The following is a 25,462-nucleotide window of genomic DNA, read 5'->3' on the forward strand; positions in this document are numbered from 1 at the left end:
GCAAGTCTCCAAAGGCAGCTGGTCCCGGGAAAGGAGCCATGCGGCGGGTGAGAGACAGAGACATGACAGCACTCCATGCCAAGTGAGGTTGGATATTTATGTAGTGGGTTATGGAAGGGAAGGGGAGAGGGGGCAAGGGTGGAAGAGGGAAGAGCAGAGAGAAACAGAGAGAGAGAGAGAGAGAGAGAGAGACAGAAAGGGGGAAGGGGAGAAGTGGGGTGAAGGGAGAGACAGAAGCTGCCTCTTCAGAGGAAGACAGAAAAAGAAGGAACTCAAGCTGGAAGCTGAAGATCAGCTTGCCTCAGGGGACTGGGGGGAAGGGGTGGGGGAGGGGGAAGTGGGCATGGCTTGTCTCTTAAGGGACAGAGCAGACCATTACAAAAGATGTTCTTTATTTGTTGTTATTTCAGAAAAATTTCTTAAAGAAAATTTAAATTTCTTTAAGAGGAATTTTTGGTGTTTTGCAGAATTTAAATAAAATAACTGAATATTTTTAAAGTAGCAGCTTTTAAAATATTTAAATATACAAGTCTATGGGACATTTTAAGTTTATAAATGTTTTATATTATTAATATTTGAATGGAAGAACAAATAAAAAATTAAAATTGGGGTCACAGATATGAGCACTAAATACTAAATCCCAGAAACTGGGATGTTCCTATCTTATAATTCAGCAAGACAATGACCTAAGCAGTCTGGCAAAGGGCTTGGAGCAGCTTCTCAACCTCTGGGGGGTTGAAAGTTCTCTTTACAGGGGTAGCCTAGGGACACCTGCATGTTGTATGCTTACAGCGAAACTCATAACAGTGGCGAAAGTGGGGTTGTGAGATAGCAATGGGCATGATTCTGTGATTGGAGTCATCACAACATGGAGAGCTGGTTGGAGGTCTGAGCAGTAAGAAGGTTGAGAACCCCTGGCTTAGAGAATGTCTCTCCTTACCCACAGGCTATTCATGCCTGTGAACCTCTGCACGGCCTCTTTATCTTTCCTAACTTTGTTACACTTAAGCTATTTTGATAAACTGAGTCATATAAGAGACTGTTATATTCTGTAATGGCACACTATAAAAGGATCAGGAAACTTCCCAGTCTCTCTGTGGACTGTGTTTATGAATTAAAAGTTTAATTTGACACTAAAAGGAGCTTCAATTGAGAAATTGTTATTTTTTAAGGCTCAAACATAAGAGATAAAATTATAAAGTCCTTTCCCAAGGTTGGGCATTTAGACGAAGCCCACATTCTCGCAGGGGCTTTAAGAAAGTTCCTGCTTGCTAGAAAGGGAGTCTTCTCTTTATCTCTGGTAAAAGGTGGCCCTTCCATTGACAGGACAGTGTAGCCTATTAGCTTGTCAAGAGCCATGCTAGCCTCTAGGCTACCGCAGTCCCTGCTCAGAAGCCCTACCCTAGCAAGTCCTAGTCTTATAAAACGTAATAACTTATTGTAAATTGTTAACAATAATTAAGATACACAGTTAATAGACTGTCACCTTTTAAATGCTCAGATTCTTTAATGTTTTTTAAGTTCAGAACTTTACCTGTAATCAGTCTAAGGATGGATGTGATGATTATAGGAAAAACCTTATTCAGCTTTCTTGAATTTGTACTTTCAAGGTTAAGCCTAAGTTTGTTTAGCTCAGATATGCTTAACAGATAATGGTCCTTAAGCTTGTCAGAGATCTGATGAATATGGTATTTAAAATGCTTAATGGAAAAAGCTTACTATGACAGAGATCCTCAGTTCCTAGCAATGACCCCAAGGTCTCCAAAGACGACAACGTGGCACCATGACTCCCCCACCTGGATTGTAGTCATGCTAACTACTGGGAAAGGCGGCCCCCATGCTGGACTTGCTGCCAGGACCCAGCCCAAACTGTTGTCAAACAGGACACTGAGAGTTGATTGTTCCACTTTGCCTAGACAAAGTCAGGTCAGTTCCACCATGTTCCTCCTCCACAGGAAAGTCTGCCCCTCACCTTCTGGGCCTGGTGGCCAAAGCCTGATGCTGTCCTATTACCTCTGTCCCCAAGACCCTGGAGACCACAGGAACCTCAGATGATCATCCAGGTACTGGACCATGGACTAGAGTATGTCATTTTAATTGGTACATGGGACATTTGGATTATACTTCCTGCTATAATTTATTCTTCTCAGATCTCTGATGATATGGATGGCTAGACTGACTATAGCTTTGTCAGCTTGGTAACAGCAGGCAACCAGGTTCCTCCCCAAGGCTGCAATCACCTTGTTAGCTCATTTCATGTGTGAAAATTAGGCCTTGCTTTTTCTGGAGCTATGCGGTCTCCTGTTGAGAAAAGGTGGACAGGTTTGCCTGGCTAGAGGGCTTCTTATTAAAAGATAAAGAAGTTTCATGTATAACTTTCCACTAAAGGAACAGGATTTGCAGTGATTGCTCTCAGTAATAACTACTTGTGTCTCCGGTAAATGATTAGAGGGAAAGAGAAAGGGTTGAAGTCTATGTAAGTTTTGAGGTCCAAGAAAATGTTTCAAGATACATGAAGGTCTGAGGATGTGAAAGCTTAAGTAAGTTCTGGGGGTCTCAGTGATTTAAGATGTATAAATACAAGCTGTAAAGGTATAAGTCAGTGGTTTAAGGTCTGTGAGGAGTGGGAAGTGGTTCGGATTTCCTTACCCTTCTATGCTATTGCTACACTAAGGTTTCAAAAGCTCAGAGTTTTAGCATTGGTCAGTGGAGTTCTGATAAGCTGGTATGTCACTGACTATTTACTGTTCCGTCATAAACCCAAGATTTTAAATTTCCTTTGGTTGTCTTCTAAGTATAGACTTAAAGGTGCTTCTGATGGGGCTAAAGACATCTTTGTCTGATCTATATACCTGGTTCACTGGACAGGGGAAAATATATTCATGCTTTTTAACCCAAATTTATAACCTTTGCTAAGACTCAAAGGTGTGAGTCCACTTCAGCTGTTTTACAAATACCTGTTACCTGTTTTAACTATGACAAGGATTTCAGTACAGATTAGTAATGCTAATATATCTAAAACTTTTATGTCTTTTTGTAAACTAAAAATTCATGTAAACTTCAGAAACTCTAGATCCACTTCTCACAGGTCAAAAGGACTCCAGATAAGTACAGCCTGCATTTTCTCACCTGCCTCTTCCTGAGAATGAGATCTCTCTCTCTCTCTCAACTCCTCTCTTCCCTAGACTACCAGGATAATGGGCCTGAAAGTTCCAAATGTATTATTTTCCTTTAAGCTCCTAATTTTTTATTTCTGTCCCTAGTCTATCAAATATCAAAAGATTTCCACTTGACTGACAGACACCACTCAGGCATCAGCTGCTGACTATAACCTGCTCCAAATGAACAAGCCCTGGACTTGCTGAAAGCGGATGTGGACCAGTCCAGCCAATGTGATTGCTCCCTGTCTCTTCAGCTGGGTCAGCTACCAGATGCTTCTGATGAACACCCCATTGCCTGAATTCCCTCCTTGCCTTTGACTCGCCTTCCCACCCTCCTGGGCCCTGACAACATCCTAGTTTCAGCAGGAACTGGTTACAGAAGAGAGTGCATCACCTCCTGGGGATGCTAGATCAGAAGGAAACTCCCTGGCACAGGAGACAAAATAATTACTTATAGTGCCTATTGGCATATATATTGGCCGGGAAGGTACCTGTTAAAACCAAATAGACCAAGATCTATCAGCAGGTAGATTCATATGATAGGGCCCTCAACCTGCTCTGTGCAAAACAGAGGTTACTGTACAGCTTTAAGAGAAAATTGTTTCTTTACAAACCACTGAGGAATCATTAGAAATAATCTGGCTGTACTCAGAAAAAAAAAATCATTTCAGAAAAGGGGGCCCAAGGTGAAGTAAATAACTGGTCCCTATTCTCATTTCCAGATCCTTCTAGATAGGAACTCTGATGTCAGTTGTCACATGGCCTTTGGCCCTTCTGTGTCTGATAATTGCTGTTGACTTTTGCGTCATTGATACCTTAGCTAAATGATAATTCCTGTTTGGGTACCATTAAGCTGATGGTTATTAGATCCCAATATAAACAACTACCCATCATAGGGTCAAGGATTTTTACCTAGGATACAGCTCAAGAGGGAAATGTGGGAGCCAAAGTTACATTTTAAGCTTCAGTTATTATGCCTAAGAGATCATGAAACAAAAAAATGCCTCTGATCTGCAAGCCCCTTGCCTAAGGACCGACGGTTCCCAAAATGGTGGAGCTGTTGTTTATTGGAGATAACAAGCCATATGTTTCCACTCCCCTAACAAGTTTGTTTGACCCATCTGCATCAGGTGAGCTTGATCACACATCGGGGGTGGGGGAGGGAGGGTGGGGGGATGAAGAGGTTTCACAGGTAGGAAGTACATCAGTATGTATGCTTGCCCCTAATTGGACCTGATGGGAAATTCTTAAGTCACTGCAAACCATGACTCGGGGCTGTTTGGTGGGGGGAGGGGGAGAACCAGAGATGGACCTGACCAGTATTTAATTAAAGTTTGCTTCAAATTTGGCTTTAAATTGTGGTAGTGATCTTATTCTCAATGGGTGAGATTAACACTAGGAAGTGCTTTTTGGATCTGCGAGGATGTTTCAGGAGAGGAGCAATGAAGGCAAGAAGTGCACCCACATGCAGTGTTGGCAGCGCCATCCCTTGCTCTGCAGACCGCGGAATAAGGAGAAAAGCAAGAGCACTGCGCATGCTCTGCCTGCTTCCTGACCATCATGAAGTAAGCTGCTTCGCTCTGCCCCACCCTTCCTGCCGTGGTGGACTGACCCCTGTGGTACAACAAGATAAATTAAATCTTCTCTAAGTTGTTTCTTCCATGACTGTGTCACAACCGTGAAACTGACCATGGTACGGCTGAAGCTGCTCAGCCCTCTGCACCCGTTGTCTTGTCGTGGGATCTTGTCGCTGAGTATGAGCTGCAGCTTCCCGCTGCTGCCCAGAGTTAGGTAGCACAGACAGACAGAAGGCAGAGAGAGAAAAGAGTCTGGCCTTCAGCAGACAGGACCACACTTCTCAGCCCACACAGAGGGGCAGTCTCTCTCCTGAGGGAACGGAGGAGTCTGCAGGATCAGAAGCTGGCTTTCACCCTTTATGGGAATGGAGTAAGGGGCTTAGGGATGAGGACATTGTTCCATCATGAATCCCGTGCTCTCGCCTGCAGCCCCTCCTCCATGAAGCTGTTTGCCCAAGGCACATTTCTTTCTGGGATGACAGAGAAAGGGCAAACCTGGTTAATTGCCCAGCATCTCAAGGGGGGATCATACCCCACATAACCTACCAGGGAAAAGATCCGAATCCAATCTATAGATCCTACAGCACGCATTTTGCTTCTGCGCTGTGGTAGTCTAGAATTCCTAGGTCAAACGATCACGGGCTGGGAGACATCTGCACTTACATTCTGAGCTCCATGACAGCTAAGGCCATTGTTTCTTTTGTTAATAGATTTTTCTCAAATGCCTGAAGCAGTGCCTACCAGATTAGTTATTTAAAAAAAAAAATCACCACCTCTGTTGTTGACTTGTTCAATGTCGGGCACCAGGAAGGCCTTCTCATTTTGAGTCTCGACAAACCTGAGGGTAAACACAAAAACATAAGCAAGTCATTATAGTGTGTGTGTGTGTGTGTGTGTGTGTGTGTGTGTGTGTGAGAGAGAGAGAGAGAGAGAGAGAGAGAGAGAGAGAGAGAGAGAGAGATTGAGAGATTTGTTCAAAGACACAGAGTGAGCTCCAGGTCAGAAGCCTTCCCCAAACCTATTTAAAGTGCCGAGTGGAAACACTGCTGCCTCTAAGATAGTTTGGGTCCCAGATGCCCAGGGCCTTAATTGCCCAGCTGGTGAGGCTGAAGCTTGTCTAAGTCAGTAGCTAAGGACCTCAAACCAGCAGCAAGACTAGCTGGGGGTGTTTCAGAAGAATAATTCTGAACATCGCCTCTTTCTCTCTGAGCCAGTGGCTCTGGGATGGAACCAAGATTTGGCTTTTCTAACATGTTCTTGGGTGGAGTTGCTGTGTCCAGCCTGGGGGCCTATACCAGCTGCCTTTCTCATCAGTGACTACCTGACAAGAAGTATCTCAGAGGATAAAGTGCTTGCTTTGGGGCACAGCTTCATAGCAGGGAAGATGCAGTGCCGATTAAGGTGGTGGAGCCGTTCCTGTCTATGACTGTAGGAGCTTGGGACAGCTTATTCCTATCTCAGAGGCCGACCAGGAAACAAAATCAGCCAGAACCAGGGCCAGAGTATACACCATAATGTCCACACTCAGTAACCCACTCCCTCCCTAGAGACCCCATATCCTAAAAGTTCAACAACCTTCTAAAACACAATAACCAGCCAGAGACCATGTGTTCAAAGACGTGAGCTTAGAGAAGACACCTCACATTCCGACCATAAGCGGACTTTGTTCTGAGAACCACTGGAGTAGATCTGAATGTTACACATCCAGAGTCTAATCACAGCTTACCTTGAGCTGCCTTCAGCCCCTGTATCAACCATCGCCTGCCCACCTCTGTGTCAGACCTAACACCCTATGTATGGCTAATAGATAAAAACCTTTTGGAATGTATTAACAAAGCCATAGTTCCCACCAAGCAAAGGTCTAAGAGTCACCAGACAACACCTGAGGTCTACAGAGATTTCCCACCTGGCTGTACACACCTACTTAATGTTCACAGCAATGTATTTAAAAATTGCCTTGATTCATAACTTTCATTGTCCTGTTACTATAAAAGCTTCTTCTTCAAACTGATCCCACACTGGGGCATAGAACCTAAATCTGTGTCTAGGGCCATGACCGCTTCTCTTTGGCTTCTCTATGAACTTTCCCTTCTCCTCCTTGAGGTGAGAGCTGTGTTCCTGCATAGACGCCTTATTTCATTTCAAATCATATTGCAAACTGTTTTATCTCTTCTAAACTCTGCAGACAGATGCCTCCTGCCCTCGTGTTTAGCCTCAGTTCTCCAAATTATCATCTGAACGTGCAAACCTGAACCATCCCACCAGTTAACATTTAAAGCACCAGACACAAACCAGTTCACGGTGAGCTCAAAATGAACATTTGAATTAGTTAACATTTTGGTTAGGTCTGACTGAGATAAAGTCCTTGCATAATCAGCTTTTCTTCTGTCCCAAATTCCACAGTGAATGTTTACATTTTAGATTAAATACTCTTTTAAAGGAAGAGAGAGAAAAGACAGAGGCAACAGAGCCTGTAATCTAGTCCAAAATCATCCTCCCAAACTCTTATTTACACATGAATAAACATATATCTTTAAAATTAAAAAAAAAATCTATGTATATTTTGCCTGCTTATATGTCTTCGTACAATATGTATGCAGTGCCCAGAAGAGGGCATCAGATTCCCGGGATCTGGAGTTACAGGCTATTGTGAGCTACCATATATGTGGGGAACAGAACTCTTAACCACTGAACCATCTCACCCAGGTTCAGTTGCCAGCACTCACATAACAGCCCACAGTCATCTGTAATTCCAGTACCTTGGCATGTGAGGAAAAAACATGGAAAGTTCAGAGTAACCTAGACCATTAAGTAGTTTCTAAAGCCTCTCGGCCATCAGGGCCTAAGGGTGCTATATTCCAGCCCTCCACGGTGTACATAGTGTGAGGTGGTAACAAAGGACGCTGCGTTCAGGACACTGTTGGGGAAGGGTTTCATGAAAGGAATATTACAAGATGGCATGCACAACAGGATTCTTCTTACTTAAAAAGGATAATATGTCCTGGGAACTCATAGGCTACTCCCGTCAGGGAAGCATGTGGGTTAATTGCAAATCTTCATCTCTCCTTCCTCTCCTCCAAATCCAACCCCCAGTCTCATCTCCAGCTCTATAGCAGACAACCTGCAGCAGCCTCCCCTCCTCCACCCCATCTTCAGTGGATCCTACAGATCATTCCCTCCAAAATCCCTTCACCTTCAACATTATCCCAGCCCCCGACTCCAGCAGACATTCCCTGGGCACTTGCCAGCCAAGCATGCTGGAGAAGCAAGTAGGTCAGAGATGTAAGTAGGCAGGCGAGTTTCAGGTCTTCACTTTTCTTCCTCCCCATATCCAAGCCTCCAGTCTCATGCCCAGCTCTGAGGCAGACTCCCTATCACAGCCTCTCCTCGATCTTGTCCCCCTTCCCAGGATACTAAGCAAAGAGAGTAACATAAACCAAGGAACAAAACAGTCACCCAATAAAAACAAGGACAGACTTCAGCACCTAGAATTACAATCTTCCCAAACCCAGGAACCTGAACTTCATCATAAAACCACAGGAATACTCAGGACAATACGTCTCCACTAGAGCCAGGAACCCTACCACACAAGGCCCTGAGTGAAACAGAGCCGAAGCACGAGACAGAGACCTTAAAACAGCCTGGAGATATAGTAGCAGTTCTTAAAGAAGAAATTAATAAATCCCTTAAAGAAATCTGCACTTCACCAAATTGGAAAATCTAAATGAAATTAATTATTTAGATTTAATATATGCTACTTTCCAAAGTTAAATTAAGCAATTTAAACAGAACCTTAAACCCTAAATAAAAGCAGCCATTAAGAGTCTCTGAACCAAAAAAGCCCAGGGCGAGATGGTTTTAGCACAGAATTCTACAAACTTCCAAAGAAGAGTTGATGTCAATTTTCTTCAAATTATTCTACAAAATAGAAACAAAAGGATCATCACCCAAAGCATTTTACAAGGCCATGGTTACCCAAATACTCAAACCACAAAAAGATCCAATAAAGAGAATTGCAGAAAAGTTTTCCTTATGAGCATAGATGTAAAAATTCTCAATAAAATACTTACAAACTGAATCCAAGAACACATCAAAAAGATCATCCACCATGATAAGTAGGCTTCATCCTCAAGATGCAGGGATGGTTCAGCATATGTAAATCAATAAATATAATTCATCATATAAGAAACTGGAAGAGAAAACACACATGATCATCTCATGATATGCAGAAAAGGCCTTTGACAAAAAGCCAACACCCCTTCATGATAAAAGTCCTAGAGAGACCAGGAATATAAGGGATGTACTGCAATATAATAAAAGCTGTGTGCAGCAAGCCCAAAGCCAACAGCAACTTAAATGGAGAGAAACTCAAAGCAATTCCACTAAAATCAGGAACAAGACAAGGTTGTCCACTCTCTCCACATCTATTCAATATAATACTTGAAGTTCTGACTGGAGCACTAAGACAACTGAAGGAGATGAAAGGGATACAAATAGGAAAGGAAGAAGTCCCCTGTGTTGCCTCTTAACTTTTATTGCCTCCAATGCTGCCCGCACTGAATCAGAAAAGCTCTCTGGGCCTGGGGTAACAGCTGATATTTTTGTATGAGAAACCCGAGAAGCATCAATTCCCAAAGAATTTTACTGGAAAATGTTTGAGAAAAAAAAATGAGTTTTCTGGGAATGATTGCATCTGTCCCCTCATCTATGACTGACAAAGTGAAACCAAAAACTGCCAAGAGAAACATCAACATTTGAGAGAGAAGGGAAAGTGCAGGCTGCATGGGACAGAAATATTCTGCCCTATCATGAAGTCCGCTGGCTATTTCCAAGTGAGAGACTGTCTTCATGGGCCTTGCCTTGTGGAGAAGCAATGGACAAGCATCCATACTCTGATCAGAACCTAGACCACATGGTTCCCATCATGGTGTGCAACAGCCCAAAGGGCCCTCAGCACAGCCTGCACCGTGATATTTTTAGACTCCATCACATGGGCTAGATCACCCTCTTTCATTTCCAGGTTACCAAGCCCCACATAATTCAGTGTGGTAACACAAAATAAACACAATTCAGTAACACATATTTCCAGTTATGTGTTCAGCCATGACCATGTTAAAGAATGTGGTTAAACTGATCTGACAGTTTCTATCCAAGTGTAAACATTGGATTAAAGAGGTACGAAGCGTGCAGATTTGATATATGAGACAGAAGAACTAGGAGGAAGTCAGTCTTGAGAGCGCATGCCTGTAATTCTAATACTTGAGAGAGAGAGGCAAGAGAATGAGAAATTCATGATCATTCTTAGATACATACCAAGTGTGAGGCCACTCTAGACTATGTCAGACATATGTACACACACACACACACACACACACACACACACACACACACACACAATGGGGAGAGGGAAGGGGGAGGGAAGAAGAGAGAAAGAGAACATCAACTGTTGCAAGTATTCCTTCAGCCAGCTCCCAAATCATGACATGGAGACTTTTAATTATGAAAGCTTGGCTGACAGCTTTGGCGTGTTTTTAGCTAGCTGTTATAGCTTAAATGAACCCATTTCTGTTCCTCTATGTGCTGCCCTGAGGCTTGATTACCTCACCTGTGTACCTTCCATCCTGCATCTCTGCTTCCTCCATATCTCCTTGCAGCCCCCCCCCCGCCCCCGCCTTTGTCTTCCCCGTGTCCTCTGTGCCTGGAAATCCTGCCTAGCTATTGGCCATTCATCTTTTGATTAAACCAATCAGAGTTACACTTCTTTGCAGTGTACGAAAAGATTATTCCACTACAACCAACCAGGCACAGTAGTGCCCTCCTGTAATTCCAGCACTCAGGAGGGAGAAGCAGGAGGATTGCTACAAACTCAAGCTCACCTGGCCATGCAGCAAGTTCAAGCCATTCAAGCCTTTGCAATGAGAACCTGTCTCCAAGAGAAAAGGAAGAACACAAGGAAATGAAGGGGCAGAGAAAGAGTGACCAAGATGGACAGCTAGTGTTCGAGACAAGGTTGTTCCTATGTGACAGGGAGGAACAGCCTTCAGCAAAGCCCAGCTGACATGCCAAGGCAAACAGAGACAATGAGGAGCAGCAACAAGGATGGGTTGTGAGGAACGCTCTCAGAAAACCCACGTCCCGATTTGAATTTTAGACGTGCGGAGGCATGGTTTGTCTTGAAGTCCTGGGCATCTGCTCCCTTAGAAAGAGGATGTAGGGTGTGAGCTATAAATGAAGAGAGTAACAGTTATTCTAGAGGAGCCAACGGACACCCCACACCCGGAACAAAACCCAGAAAGTTATAGACAAGGCTGAACCAGAGCATTTTAATGACTACTTTCCAGAATCTTGCTTTCTTTTATATATCATATTGAACCAATCATTTCAAATACTTTTAAAATCCTTAACTATGTCATTGAGTGAGATGTGTACTCTTCATATCTTTACTGGTTTAATACAATTTGGTTTTCAATCTGTTTTTAGAAATCAAATTTTATCAGATACAGACATGGGTGGCTGTGCTTGTGATACTGAACAGCTGGCTAGAAAGGCTTTATTTGCATAGGAGACAGGAGCATTGTGGTCTACAGTGAGGCCAGCCATGCTGGGCAATCATCTTCAGACAGTGTCTCCCTTCACTTAAGGCTCACCTTGTAGGAACCTTCTTCTAAGTTATTAACATTGCACACACCATCTAAAACATCTTAAGCATTTTCTGTTTGTACTTCTGCTGTCTGGCCTGGTGGGATATGTTAACCTGAGTGATGCAGTCATGGAAGGACCCAGAGGTCTTTGTCCCTCTTCCCCAAATGCCAGAAGCATTTTCAGTCCTTCTAATAACCGAAACTTCTGGAGACAAAAGAGTTCAGCTAAGAATCCCACTTCTACATGGTAGGGAAGCTCTACCATGTACCTTAGCTTGGGCTTGTCACACTCTCTCTTACAACTTAAATTAACCTGCCTATAGTAATCTACATGCGGCCTCGTGGCTTTTTACCTTTCTTTCATTCTGTGTGTCTGATTGTCACCCCTATGTCTCATTGGGGTCTCCTCTTCTCTTCTCCAAATCCTCTCTGTACAGAAGTCCTGCCTATACCTCCTGCCTAGCTATTGGCCAGTCGGCTTTTGATCACACCAATCACAAAAATACATTTTCACACAGTGTACAAATATCCCACCACAGAAGCAAGGTCCCAGGCGTGCAACAGCATGCCCAGACTGTCCAGTCGATCCTCAAGTGTCCTTACTTCTAAAACTTCATCGAGGCACACACTCAAGGCACGCCGAGTAAGTGACGATTCTCATTACCTTTTTAGTGTTTGGATTACAGATGAACCCATGTTCAGTTAATGTGGTGCTAGGGATGGAACTAGGGCTACATGCACGCTAGGCAAGCACTCTACTAACTGAGCTACGTTCCCAGCCCCTTGTCCCACAGTGTATTGCTTTGTAATTCTGGGTGGCCTAGAACTCATTTTGTAGTCTAGCCCAGCCTCAGAATCATGGTAGCACCCCTACTTTAACATCTCCATGCTAGGATTATAGGCAAACAGCTGTCTGTTTTATTCATGAAAGTCATTGTGACCAGAGAAGATGGCCTCTCGATGTAGTTTTAATTTTCATTTCCTTGTTAGCTAACGATGTTGAGCAGTTTCAAGTAGTTATTGGCTATTTGTGTTTCTTCCTTTGAGAGCTGTCTATATAGTTCATTAGCCTACGTTAGGATCATTTTGGAGTCTTATAGATTCTGGATATTAACCCCCCGCTGGGTTCATAGCTGGTAGAGATTTGCTTCTGCGCTGCAGAGAGGCTCTCGGCTCTGTTGGTTGCTTCCCTTGTTGCTCAGCAGCCCTTTCATTTCCTGCAGTCCTCTTTGTCAGTTGTTGGAGCCTTTTCCTGCCCTGTTGGAGCGCGGTCCAGAAACCCTTGCCTGTGCCTCCATCCTGCCGTACTCCTCTAGTGTAGAAATCGTTTCTTTAAAAGGGAAAGCCACGGGTGTATGTAGCTCAATGACACAGTGCTTCCCCCAGTGAACCAATTTTGAGTGTTCCCAGAACACACATGGTGGCCGAAGAGAACCTCCTGACTCCCTGCTCCCCAGCCTTCACTCCCCACCCTCACACCCACAGAGTGACAGCCATGCACACATCCATGGGTGCCCACCCCACCCCCACACGCTAAGGGGAAAAATTGTAATAAAAGAATATATTTTAGAAGGCAACCCCCAAATTTGGCATAGTTGGCCAGAGTCCCTTGTCCCCCATTTACCTCTTTTAAACCCCAGTTTCCCAATCTGCCAACTGAAGTCAAGGATTGGAAAGGAGGTGTTGGGAAAAGGGAATGAGTTGCTAAACCGGGCATTCAAGGCCAGCGGCAGGCCTCAGTGGGTGAGCTGCAGAAAAGCCTCGCTCTGTCTGAAGATGCATTTGCGGAGGTAAAAACAGTCCCCGTTCACGAGAGCTTGCTGTGCATCTGCCACTTCGCATATAATTATCTCAGTTAATGTCACCTTCATCATAGTTCTGGGAGGGGGGTGCTACCATCTCTGTTTTCATGGTGAGGAAAATGGTGTTCAAAGGGAATGGTACGCTTGCCCAGGTCTTAGAGTCTAGCCAGGATCTTAACAAGACCTGGACTTGCTAGAGTCCCCAGATACAGAGAAGAGATGGTGTGTCACCTAGCCCTGCGTGGTCCTCTGGGCATGGGTAGGAAGCCCCGGGCATGGGGATTCAGGCCCAGTTAACAGGCAGCTGCTTGAGTCTGAGAAGGGAATAAGATGCATTTTCACTTATTTACTGTGCACGCTTTAAGGGCTTTGAATCCACGGGGTGCAAGGCGAATTAAAGCGGTCTCAATCTTGGGTGCAGGCAGCCAGGCAGGTTGCAGGCCAGCTGTGGGGTTCTAGATGGCCAAAGACCGAAGCCGAGCTCATGTGCTTGGTCCTGGAGGAGGCAGCAACTGGAAGTTAGGTCTCTCATTTAGGTTTTGGAAGCTAAATCTGAGAAATGGCTCGTCCAGAGTCACACAGCCCCAGACTACTGAAGCTAGAAGCCTAGCTCTGGGTTTCTGAAGCTTGGGACTGCTGCAAGAAAAACATAAAGTGCCAGAGGCCAGGCCTCCCATGGCGGCTGTCAGCAGAAGGGATAATAAACACTCTAGGTATGGGGCGTATAATTAGCACACACCTGAAAGTGGTTTTCCCTGTTGTTGTTACTAGGTTTTTTTTTGTTTGTTTGTTTTGTTTTTAATTTCAGAACAGGGTTTCTCTGTGTAGTCCTGCCTATCCTGGAACAAGCTCTGTAGACCAGGTTGGCTTCCAACTCAGAGATTCGCCTGCCTCTACCTCCCGAGTGCTGGGATTCATGTGTGTCACCACGCCTGGCTGTGGTTTTCATTTTTTAACCGGAGGTTCTATAGGACTAGAAGGACTGGTGACCTTTGTCCTTCTCCCAGTGCTGCCCAGAGGTGTCGTCTGCCTGAAGGCCCCTTTCTTTGCAGGGCTAAGAGAGGCCTGCTCTCTGACCAGTGCTCCTTGCACTATGAGCGACTAAGTTCTGAGACCATTTGTTACTCAGTGACTGCCAGCTAGAGCCTGGGAGCTGTCAGACTCACTGCCTTCATCCCCTGGGACAATGTGTGCCACCATCTGTGTCAATGAAACAGATGGACAGATGGGCAGGCCACTACGATGTTTATCATCTGCCAGAGTTTGTATTAGGAGTGTCCCCACAAGCCGCATGCCTCCGAGTGCCCTGATCAGCAGTCACCACGCTTCCATGAGACCTGGAGATGCTCAGGGTCCTCAACTCTGGCCTTGTGTGATCACCGTGCCTTCCCCTCCCTGTGGGGAGCTGATTAAAGTACTCCTTCTCCTGGCCTTGAGAACTTGACTGTGCCGAGCTGTCTCCAGGTTTCAAGATGAAAAGGAAAAAATAGCTCTATCCCTGTCCCCCAGGAGCATGTGAGCTCAGACATGTTCATAAATAACAGCCTGCCCCAGCAGGAGGTTTGCCATTCAAGCCGGAGCACGGGGGCAGATTCCCAGCCTAGACTTGTGAGTTGGGAGACAGCAGAAGGATCTTTACGGTGACCAGTCAGAGCCGCAGTGAGGAGCCAGGCCAAGGTCAACGGCAGGAAGGTCAGTGTAGGCAGACTGGACTATGGCTGGCCTAACTGAGATTTCCCCCAGCTCCTGCTCCTTTCTGAGACTCCATGACCGAAGATTAATTACTTTCCTGGAGCCCCCATTCCATGGTGGACCATTCTTCACTCGTCACCCAGCTCTCTCAGCCAGTTCCACTCTACCCTGGGGATCCACCACACTCTAGGTGACCATAGGTTTCTCAGAGCAATTCACGCCATGCAAGCTGCCTTATTTTCACATCTTTTATTTATTTCCCAATGGGAATACAAGCTGCTTGAGCGCCTGGAATAAACCCACCCACAGAAACCAGGCTCAGCACATCAGTGGCGCTTGTGGGATGGAAGCAACGTTAATACAGGCGGGCTGTGTTTACAAAATGTAAACCTAGAGCTTGCCCCTCAACCTTTCATCCCTGCCCCCCATGATCCTGCAATGTGGCTGCCAATGCCCCCATGGGACAGATGAGGAAATGGAGGCTCAGGGAGACCAGGGTACGGCTGGCCCATCCTTCTCAGCTGCCAGGAAAGCCCAGCCAACTCAAACGTCCTGCTGCTCTCTGAAAAGGGCTGTGGGATGAGAAGTAAGGGGACCCAGAACTGTAAGTCTCAGTGTCGTGAAGAAAGTCCCCAGCCCGTTTAAATATTCGGAATCATCAGTTCTCTACCCACACCATGCCAAAAGTCATTGCCCCTGATAGATGGAGACAAGTTCTGGGAAAGGGTCCAAGTCTAGGGCTGAAGGACCTTGGAGCCGCAGTGGGAGGGGACAGGGAGATGCACTTGGCTTTTAGGAAAGTCCCTAAGAGCAGCATTTGCAGGCTACATGGTTAATGGACTTGGGTTGGGGTGGGAATCTGCCACCTAGAAGTGGTGGAGAAGATTCGGGTTTCTTCTGGCCACACAGGACCCTCCTCCAAAGAACCTCTGCTTAACTGGACCCCTCCTGCTGCCATAGGATGCCGCACAGAGACCGGCTGCCTGCTAGCATGGGGCCTGGCAAGATAGTTACGTGAGGACCAGAGGCCTTGAAAGCAGCACCCTTTGTCAGAGAAAGCCATGCCCACCACCTCCCCTGCTAGCTGATTGGCCTGGCGGCATCCTCCCCAGAAGCACCAGAGCAGAGTGAGGGGTGGGGGGGTCACTGCAGTAACTGTCTCCACCATCTGTCGGGAGGCACAAGTATCCCAGGGGGCAACTTTGACCTTTATAGCCTCAGTCTTACCAAATATCCACTCTCTGTTGATCCTGCCTTCTGGAGTCACAGACAAACAGTTCTAGCCACATCTAGTCTAGATGGTGGCTATCACCAGCACATGGTCTGTGTCTTTGGGGACACTGGAGAAGTCTTTCTGCTGGGGATCTAACACAGCAATGTTCCAAGAATCCAGGGTCCTGAAGGAGTCAAACGTGAACACTGAAACCCTGCTAATTATGGGGAGCAACGATGGTGGGGAGCACTCATAGGGAAGAGCACTCACGGTGGGGAGCACTCACGGTGGGGAACATTCATGGTGAAGAGAACTAATGTTTGAGCAACACAAACTGGAACCAGAGCTGCCTCAGGGAGTTAAGATGGGCAGGGAGAAGAGAAGATCTGGCATTTGGGACCAGCTCAGGCTTGTGAGTATCCATGGCCTCACTCTAGTCCCCCAGGATTTCTGACCCAGACTTCCAGTCCCCGTTTTCCTGTTGACAGACCCTCCTGTCCCTGTGTTCACTCTCAAATTCTCCCTTATTCAGTAGCAGAGTCTTTCAATCCTGCTCCTTTTATGGGTCTTCCAGATATCTCCTGAGGTATTCACTGGCACAGATTCTGCCCCAGCGTTCTGGGAAGGTGGGGCCAAGGCCCAGCCTCTTGGTTCTTTGCCTGTGGAAATTAAAAGAAATGTGCTCATTTGTTTTTTCTCTCCTTTTGATTCTGACAGTTGCTGGCACGGAACTTACCCTCCCTTACAGGTAGGGCGACATCCTGTATGCTTAGCTGACTCATGTTTTCAGAAGGGGAAACTGAGTCTCAAAAGAGTGTCTCAGACAGACGGATAGGCAGGTACACACCACACACACACACACACACACACACACACACACACACACATCACTGGGTGGGGGATCAACTCAGAGTTCAGGTCTCTACCAGGTACAATCTGGCTGTCACATCCCTTAATCCCACTAGTGAGAGTCAATCAAGGTCAAAGGTTGCTGTGACTTGGCCTTCAGTGACTGGGTGGAAAGACTCACTGTCTACCCAGGAATCCCTGGGCTCCTGATGTGTGGCAGGTATCACTCTACATCCTGGGGATTTGACAAAGAAAGACAAAAACTTGGAATTTTAATTCTGATAAAAATAGCTGAACAAGAACTAGGTAAACAAAAGAACCAAAAGAATGTAAAGGCAATCATCCATACAGTGGACAGAAGGCCATGAGGGCAGAGGGACTGCTCATTAGAGAGGACAGCCAGGGCCTGGCCTGCGGAAGAAGAACCCAGCTACATAAAGAGGTCTTCAGGCCAAGGAGCGGCAGTGCTTGTGATGGGGCTGAGCAAAGAGCAGAGCAGAAGGGCTGCACCCGGGAGAAGACGCCCAGTGCTGTGAAATAAAGTTAGAGAGGGGTGGGAGAGTGGGAGGAGAGGTTGGGAGGTGAAGCTCCTGTACACCTTGGTCCACTGGGAAAGAGATGCAGGATGTGAGCTGGGAATGTGTCACACACGACCTGGATGGTTGTCCCCTTGCTAGAATAGGAGAGAGGGAAGTCCTGGCTCCATGCAGCCCACCTTCTGGTCCCTGCCACTCTTTCCTACTGCAACTCCTGGTCCTCCTCTTTCACCCTAGATCATGCTCACCTCTATTTTTCCTCCAGACATGACTACCAGCTCGCCCCGAGTGGCCCAGAGACCATGAGGTTTCCTTAGTCAGAAAGGCAGTGAAGTCTTGATGCTAAACACCTGGAGAGAAAGAAATGGGAACGTTTCATTACCCACATAAATCTTCTCAGGTTTCTCAGGCTCCCAAGTACAGCTGCTTCTGTTATGGCCACAAGGGGTCGCTGCGAACACCAGTCTTGCATAGCCCTGTGGACATCCGGCTATGTATTGGGCACCCTGACTGGTCAGCTCCCAGCCCCAACCCCCCACTGCTGGGGCCTCAGTATTCCCCACTAGTCACCAGATGGCCACTTGGAGGCACACTTCTATATTCAGCTCTTCTTTCTCAAGGTACCACACATAGAGAGACTGGTTCCACGGGACTCTTAGCTACATGAATGCAACCTTTCCCCTGAGCTTGGACTCTTTTTCTTACTGATAGATGTCACTACCAGTCCCAGCCCATGAGCATCCCAAGGAAATCTAAGTTCAAACACCAGAAGACATGAATCAGGAGTTTCAAAACCCCTATGATATTTATGGGTTTTTTATTCCTAAAAAGCTCTACTATATTTATGTTTTATATCAGGAAATATATATTAAAACCAACATGTTCCCACAGATTACAGCAGACACTAGAAATACTTAGTTTTGTGCAAAATTTTCAGAGCTCAAAAATACCATAAAATCAGTCAATTAAAAGAAAACCATATTACTGCATCATCTAATTTCTGTCATATATAGCCAGACCCATTCATATTTGTGTATATGTATGTTCTTGTGTGTGTATACTTTTCCCAAAATTTGAAATAAAACCCATTCTCTATTAATGACAAGAAAGAAAAAGCCAGCCTCATCAGCAGGCAGGCCAGGATGTTCCGATCTGAGCATAAACACAGATCGATGTGCGCAGCATCCAAACTGAGCCCAACGTCATCGCGTCTGTGTTTCAAATGAGGCAGGAACAAAGCCATTCTGTGGCCACATAAATTATCAAGCACCCTCTCCTTTGGTGATATGAGTCATGGTTGCTTTTTTAGGGATCACACTGATACCCTCCACTGAACTTCCCAGCTCTTTGCCAACACCCACTGCAGAACCTCCTTCTTAGCCCCACCTTAGGGTCCACCAAGGAGAATCCACAGTTTTTAAGAAACTCCTCCCCTTTTCATCCTCCCCTTTATTGGCCCATTGCACGGATCCTCTCAAGTACAGTCTCCCTGGAGCAGCAAACGACCTTAACCTTAACCTCCAGCTTCATTCCAGGCTGCTCCTTCTGATCCTGACGGCAGCTCTCGAGAGGAAACCAGCACAGCTTCTCCCCCTGTGACCATCAGAGGCAGCAGGCTCTCTTCGCTGCCTAGCAGTGCATTGTTTGGATGACAGCACCTACCTTATCTTACCCCACTCTCCCCCATCACCTTTTCTCCCCAGTATTTCCAGTCATATGTTCCTTTAATGCAATATCTCAACATCATTCTTTTTTACTTCACTACATTTATTGGGATTTTTTTTGTCTTCTCCAGTGATCATCAGTCAGGATATCCCCCTCCTCAACACACACACACAAAGGCTGTCATGGAGCAACTTTAATGAGCGGTGAACCAAACCAAATAAGGACCAGAAACTCTTCAGGAACACAGGAGTAAAACTGCAGACTGGGTCCTTTTTCCAGTGCTTGGAAGGGTCAGTAACAGGGCTGGAACAGAAGGTCACGGGAGTGAGCGAGGTGACCTGGCAGGCTGCCAGCAAGCCAGGACCTCAGGGATCTAGGAAGAGCTCCCACAAGTGGAAGACAGCAACACTGGAGGTCAACAATGTACCCGGCCCAGTAGTAACTCAACCCTGGGACCAAACACTCCCTCCACACCTGCCAGCAGTTAGCTCTGAACCGGAGTAAACTGGGCTCAGGAAGGAAAGAGAGTGGAGGAGACAGGTCCAACTCAGCTTCACAATCCAGAAGCCACAGAAGATCTCTAGGGCCCTGCTGGGAAACAGAACTCAAGGCCACTACCCAAACCTTAGCGGGGCCTAGTCCCTAGGGGCCTGGAGTCTTCAAGTTCCTCAGGCTGGAAGATGTTTTGGCCATTTGGACTTGGGCCACCGTGGAACCAGCCAGCGGTGAGTTTGTGCTTTTACAATGGCAAGTCATCAGTCAGCTTTGGAGTTCAGGGCAAGAGTTTTGAAGACATCAGTATTAGACCCTAATTTAACCTGTAAGCCCCACCTGTCTAAGGACCAGGTAGCTTCCTGGAATTCTGGGAGTTGTAGTTCTTGAAAACAACAAGGTCTCATGGGAAAGTATGGTGGCCCATGGGTTTTGTCCATATAGGCCCAACAACCCAAATGATGGTCCCAATCAAATTTCATCTTGGTCAGTATTTAACATTTTAATAAAAAGCTTGCTTTAATTTGGTCAAAGTGGTGAAACTGGAACAACCAGGTCCCAAGGTTCAGATTCCGAGAGAGTTATTGAAAAGGTTCAATCAGAAGGATCAGCTTGCGTGAATTTGGAAGCCTATTACTTTTCTTATACTGAAGAAAGAAACTACCCTCCAAATGCCCAGGAAACAGGATCCAGGAACCTTGGATAGGAAAGAAAATAGATTCACCGAGAGCTTTTCATACAGGAAGCAGAAGAACCAGAATCAGTAGTTCTCAACCTGTGGGTCATGACCCCTTTGTGGGTCAAATGACCCTTCCACTGGGGTCGCCTAAGGAAAAATACAGATATTTACATTAAGCTTCATAACAGTGGTAAAAAATACAGATATGAAATAGCAATGAAAATACTTTTGTGGTTGGGTTCACCACAACATGAGAAATTGTATTAAAAGTGGCAACGTTAGGAAGGCTGAGAACCACTGGTCCAGAGTGTTCTCAGCAGCCTTCGCCATCACCACTCCCCTTCCCTCTTCCCCTCACTGCCCTCCTAGTACCTATTTATGGGCTTGATGTTCTGGGAGTTGTTATGGTTTAGGTAAATGGTGCTGTTCCCAGAGCTGGGAGCCGTGTGGCAGGTGAGAAACAGAGACCTATTAGGTATGCCATGCAGAGAAAGTGGGTATTTGTTTAGTGGGTTATGGAGGGGAAAGGGAAAGGGAGGGAGGGGAGAAGGGAGAAGAGCAGAGAGAAAGAGAGAGAGAGAGAGAGAGAGAGAGAGAGAAGAGAGAGAGAGAGAGAGAAACAGAATCAGAGATAGAGAGGAGGGGGAAGGGGAAAGTGTGGAGAAGGGAGAGAGGCAGAAGCTGCCTCTTTGGGAGAGAGATGGAAAGGGAGGAGTTCAGACTGGAAGCAGAAGGAAATCCCATACCTCAGTAGTGGATGGGGGAGTGGGCAGGGCTTGTCTCTTAAAGGGGCAGGACAAACCATTATAGGGGCCATAAACTCGTTGACACCAGGGTACCAGTATCAAAAGTCATTGCTCATTTCTGTTCTGATCTGTAACATCTAGGACTCCGTATGCATTACATAGTCAACAGAGCTGTTAAAGGAGAGATTAAACATCTAAGCTCTCAAATTAGCAAGGTTATGTGAATTGTGTCACCCTAAAGATACTGGGATCAACACTAGAACCTAAGTCATTTGAAAAGAAGCTTGTCTTAGTCGATTTTCTTTCTATAAACAAAAAGACCTGAGTCTGAGTAATCTATAAAGGAAAGTTTATTTGGCTAGTACTCCAGGAACATCATGCTGGCATCTCTAGCCAAGACTCTTGCTTCGTCATAGCACGAGAACTAAGGAGAAGAGGAGAAGAAACAGCCACGTGCAGCAGAGATCAGGCACATGCCACTTGCCACTCATGAGCGCTCACTCCACAAAGCCAGCATTGGTCACCTCTGAAGACAATGACCAAAGACTTAAACAGCTTCCACAGAGGCCTCACCACCTCTCAGCACCCCCACACTGAGGGCCAAGCTACCAGCATTTGGCCTTTTAGGAGATGCATTCAGACTGTTTTCAACCCATAGCAAAGACGATGAAGATGAGATCATCGGGAAGGGCATGATCTTGGGGAGTCCTGATAAGCAGGAAATATTGGGCCCACAAAAACATGACTGGAGGGAAGACATTATATACAGGAAACGAACACTAGCCATGGGCCAAGGAACACCCTTAGCATCTGAAGCCTGAGAAGGGGCACAGTACAGAGGATCTGATGCCCAGGTAGCTTGGTCTCAGACTTCCAGCCTCCAGAACTGTGGATTTCTGCCATGCAAACCATGATTTCTGTGCTATTTTGTTACACAGGAAAACGATACACACAGAATACACAGAAATCCTGAGTTGCAAGTTCGGCCGTTTAAAGGCCCTTCCCCTTCATTCGCTCTCCTAAGCTAATATTGACGAAGGTATGCCATATGGCGGGCCCTATCTGAGGCAGCAGTCAGACAGGCTCCAGCTTTGGGCTTCCTTGCCCTGGAATGTTTGTGGACTTCTTTTCTGACTTGCAAAACGAGTCCTCTGATCTTTCCCAGTTCACTCCTCAAGAAAGGTGCCCTTGGTTTCAGCACTCACCTTCAAAGAACCAACCAGCACTCTGGCTCCTCCTCTCCCCAGACAAAGTTAAGGTCCTGGAAGCCGAAATCACCTCTAACCACAGCTGAATCCCCACCATACCACTCCTGTGGGTATGAATGAGTTTTCTACAGGGAGCCCCAGGCTCAAGTGTCTACTCCCCATCCCCGGGCAGAGCCAGCCCTGGCCTGGAGGTTTACATCTCCCACTGACACAGAAGCATTAGTTTCAGTGTATCAACAACAGTTCAAATTATACCTCTGAGCTGCTTAAGGGTAGGGATGTGGCCTGCCATGTGCGTCAAGCAGTCGTTTTGTGCTACACCCCCAAACTCTCCGTGGTCAGTTACTGCACAGGGCCTCTAGATGTCATCAGTAGAAACAGTAAATGCGGAGCAAGCAAAGCGAGGCGTAAGGCTTGGCAGCAAATTTGTCAGCAAGTGTGTTCTTTGATAATAAAGATAGCTCAATAAATGTTCAGATCACTAACACAGCTGTACTAGTAGGAGTTTTAGTCAATTGAATACAAGCCAGAGTACTATAGGAAGAAGGATTTTCTTCAATTGAGAAAAAAATGTCTCCATCAGATTTGCCTGTATGCAAGTCTATGGTGCATTTCCTTAATTAATGATTGGTGTGGCTTGAGAGGACCCAGCTCACTATGGGCAGCACCTTCCCTAGGCTGGTGGCCCGGATGCTGTGAGGAAGCAAGTTGAGCAAGCCATATGGAGGGTGGCAGTAATCAATATCCTCCCGTGGCCTCCGCCTTCAGCTTCCTGCCTTGAGTTCCTGCCCTGATTTTCCCTGTGACTCTGTCCTCCCCAACTTGTTTTTGACACAGTCTTTATCAGAGCAGTAGAAGACAACAGTGGTGAACCAAGCATGGTGGCCCACACTTTAACCCCACCACTCAAGAGGCAGAGGAAGGCAGATCTCTGAGATCAATGCCAGCGTGGTCTATAGAGTAAGTTCCAGGTCAGCCACGGCTACACAGAGATACCATGTCCTGCCAGTAACCTTAATATCATGCTTCTGTACCCTTGGCACCAGCAGCACAGAAACATGGAGTACAGGAGCGCTAAGACCTTATAAAGACTGCAGTGCTGCTAGGCATAAAACTTTTCCAGTTCCATTTCCTTATAGGGCTATAGTCCCACAGGGGATCAGAGCTGAAATGTCGAATCAGGGTGTGGTCAGATTTACCCTCGGGTTATGCAACCCACGTCCTTGTTCACATGTGAGGTCACACAGGGCAAAGTGATGGAGCTGAGGTTGACTGTTATGGAGTCTATTGCCTATCTGCCTCCCTCTATTCACAAAGTCTAGTCTAGGACCTGAGAGTCACCAGTTTTGGTAGACTGGTTTCAATGCTCAGAGTGGTCCCTTGTCCATTAGCTGGCACAAGAGACTTGGCAGTTCCTCTGATGTGTTCTGGCCTGACCCTGTGTTTGGACATGATCCTGTCCTGCTAGGGTCCATCTTGACACCTTAAAACATGCCAACCTCAGTATATTTCATAGTGCAGAACTAGGGGAAGAGGAGCAACCAGAATCCAGGAGCAGATGGTGTTCAGTACCTCTGCCCTCAGACTCTGGAAGAGGCAGTCTGGGGCTGGGTCCCAACAGTGGCACCCCCAAGGCAACCAAGTGTCTGGCCTCTCTGGTGCAATAGAGATGCTACTGACAACAACATCTACCTCGGACAGTTGTGGGGAGGATAGACACCTAATGCAGGGTCCATGCAACAGAGCTGAGTTCACAGTCAGGGGAATGTGTACCATTACTCTCCTAGACAGTGGGGTGTGGCTTCCCTGTGATGAGCAATGAGCTCCCGGTCCTCTCTCCACCTCCAAGACCCTCTAGCCTGAAAGTTTCCTTTGCCACCTCACTTCTCTCTGTGCTCTGCCATGGGGAGCTCTGCCAAGGCAGGGGAGAGGGAGAGTGGGCTGAATTCCATCTTGCCTTGTACACTGTAGTTACTGGAGACAGTTTCCTCCCTCTACCGAAAAGGGAAGCCGCTATCCACTTCTCTCTGCCTCGAACTCGCTCTGTCCCCTCCCCTGTTAGTCCCAGGGGACCAATGCTCCCAATGCTATGGCTAAGGTTACAGCATTGACTTTCGTGGCACCCACAATCCCAATCGTCCATTGTGAACTAGCCCACCCCATACTTTCAAGCCATCTGATTGGAGTGTGTCAACACTTCCCACAGGACCACTTTTTAATAATGTATGCCATGCCACTTGGAGTGGGGGGCTCGTGGTGAGACGATACCTTCATGAGGAGCGGTGTATAGAACTAGAAACTGGCCCGGTTTCAGAAAGGTCACCTAGCCTTTCCGGCCTGAGGTAGACCCCTGTCATCAGGGAAAAACTAATGATGGCTTTCAGAGAAGCCATCAGGGAACGGGGCAGGGCCAGAAGCCAAGCTCTGGCCTCTTTCCACACACTTCCTACTGCTGTTCTTAGCTCTCTCGGGGAGGGTTTCCTGGGACCAGATCAGGCATAACACTGAGGGAATAGTTTCCACTCTCACTGCCCCGAGAATGGGAGGCAGGGAGGGACAACATTGCTCGGCAGGCTGTGGCCCTTGGGAGAGCTGAGAATCTGGGACCCTGCAAGGGATCTGCAGCATCCGTGGTTGAATGAAGTGTGGGCAGCAACCACTAAGAGGCCCAGCCCAGCCTCCCTGCCTTGGGATCAAATGCCTTCTGGGTTTAGGAATGTGGAGGGTCTCAGAATATCCCTGTTTGCAGAAGAGAGAATAGGATAGAGTTAGGGCGTTGGGAGGGGTGGGGATTTCCTTCCCAAATATTGCTCACATTTGGGGACCTCCCCCCTTCCACTTGGCTGCCTTTCTCTCTGCTTTCCTTCTAAGAACACTTCTTCCCTTTGCGCACAATTCACCCCTTCTGGCATGACTTGCTCTCACCCCTCTCACCTTGCCTCCATCCAATCTTAGGCAGGGTGATATCATTGATTCTTCCCCACATCTTCTCCCTCAGCACCAGCATCACCTTTAAGAATCCTAGAGGTATGGAGCTGAGGCAGGTCTGAGACAGCAAGCTCCAAGGGAGCAGGAGTGGATCCAGACCAGGGTCATTTGTGGAAACAGGACTAAGCCAGAGACCTAGGCCAGAGCAGGCCTGAGACAGCAAACTCCACAGGAGCAGGTACAGGGGAGCAACCACTGAGGGAGTGAGCTGGA

The 25,462-nt window shown here is 46.7% G+C and overlaps 1 long non-coding RNA gene across 1 annotated transcript; it reads right to left on the reverse strand.

The window, feature by feature from the left end:
- Positions 1 to 15,107: 15,107 nt before the first annotated feature.
- Positions 15,108 to 17,823, reverse strand: LOC125408910 (uncharacterized). The gene is made up of 2 exons (XR_007234625.3): positions 17,720 to 17,823; positions 15,108 to 16,745 (listed from the first exon to the last, which is right to left on the reverse strand). It is a non-coding gene; the product is annotated as an uncharacterized LOC125408910 (long non-coding RNA).
- Between the last annotated feature and the right edge of the window lie 7,639 nt (positions 17,824 to 25,462).

The sequence above is a fragment of the Myodes glareolus genome, chromosome 14 (genome assembly GCF_982192425.1).
Source record: "Myodes glareolus chromosome 14, mMyoGla1.1, whole genome shotgun sequence".
Lineage (NCBI taxonomy): Eukaryota > Metazoa > Chordata > Mammalia > Rodentia > Cricetidae > Myodes > Myodes glareolus.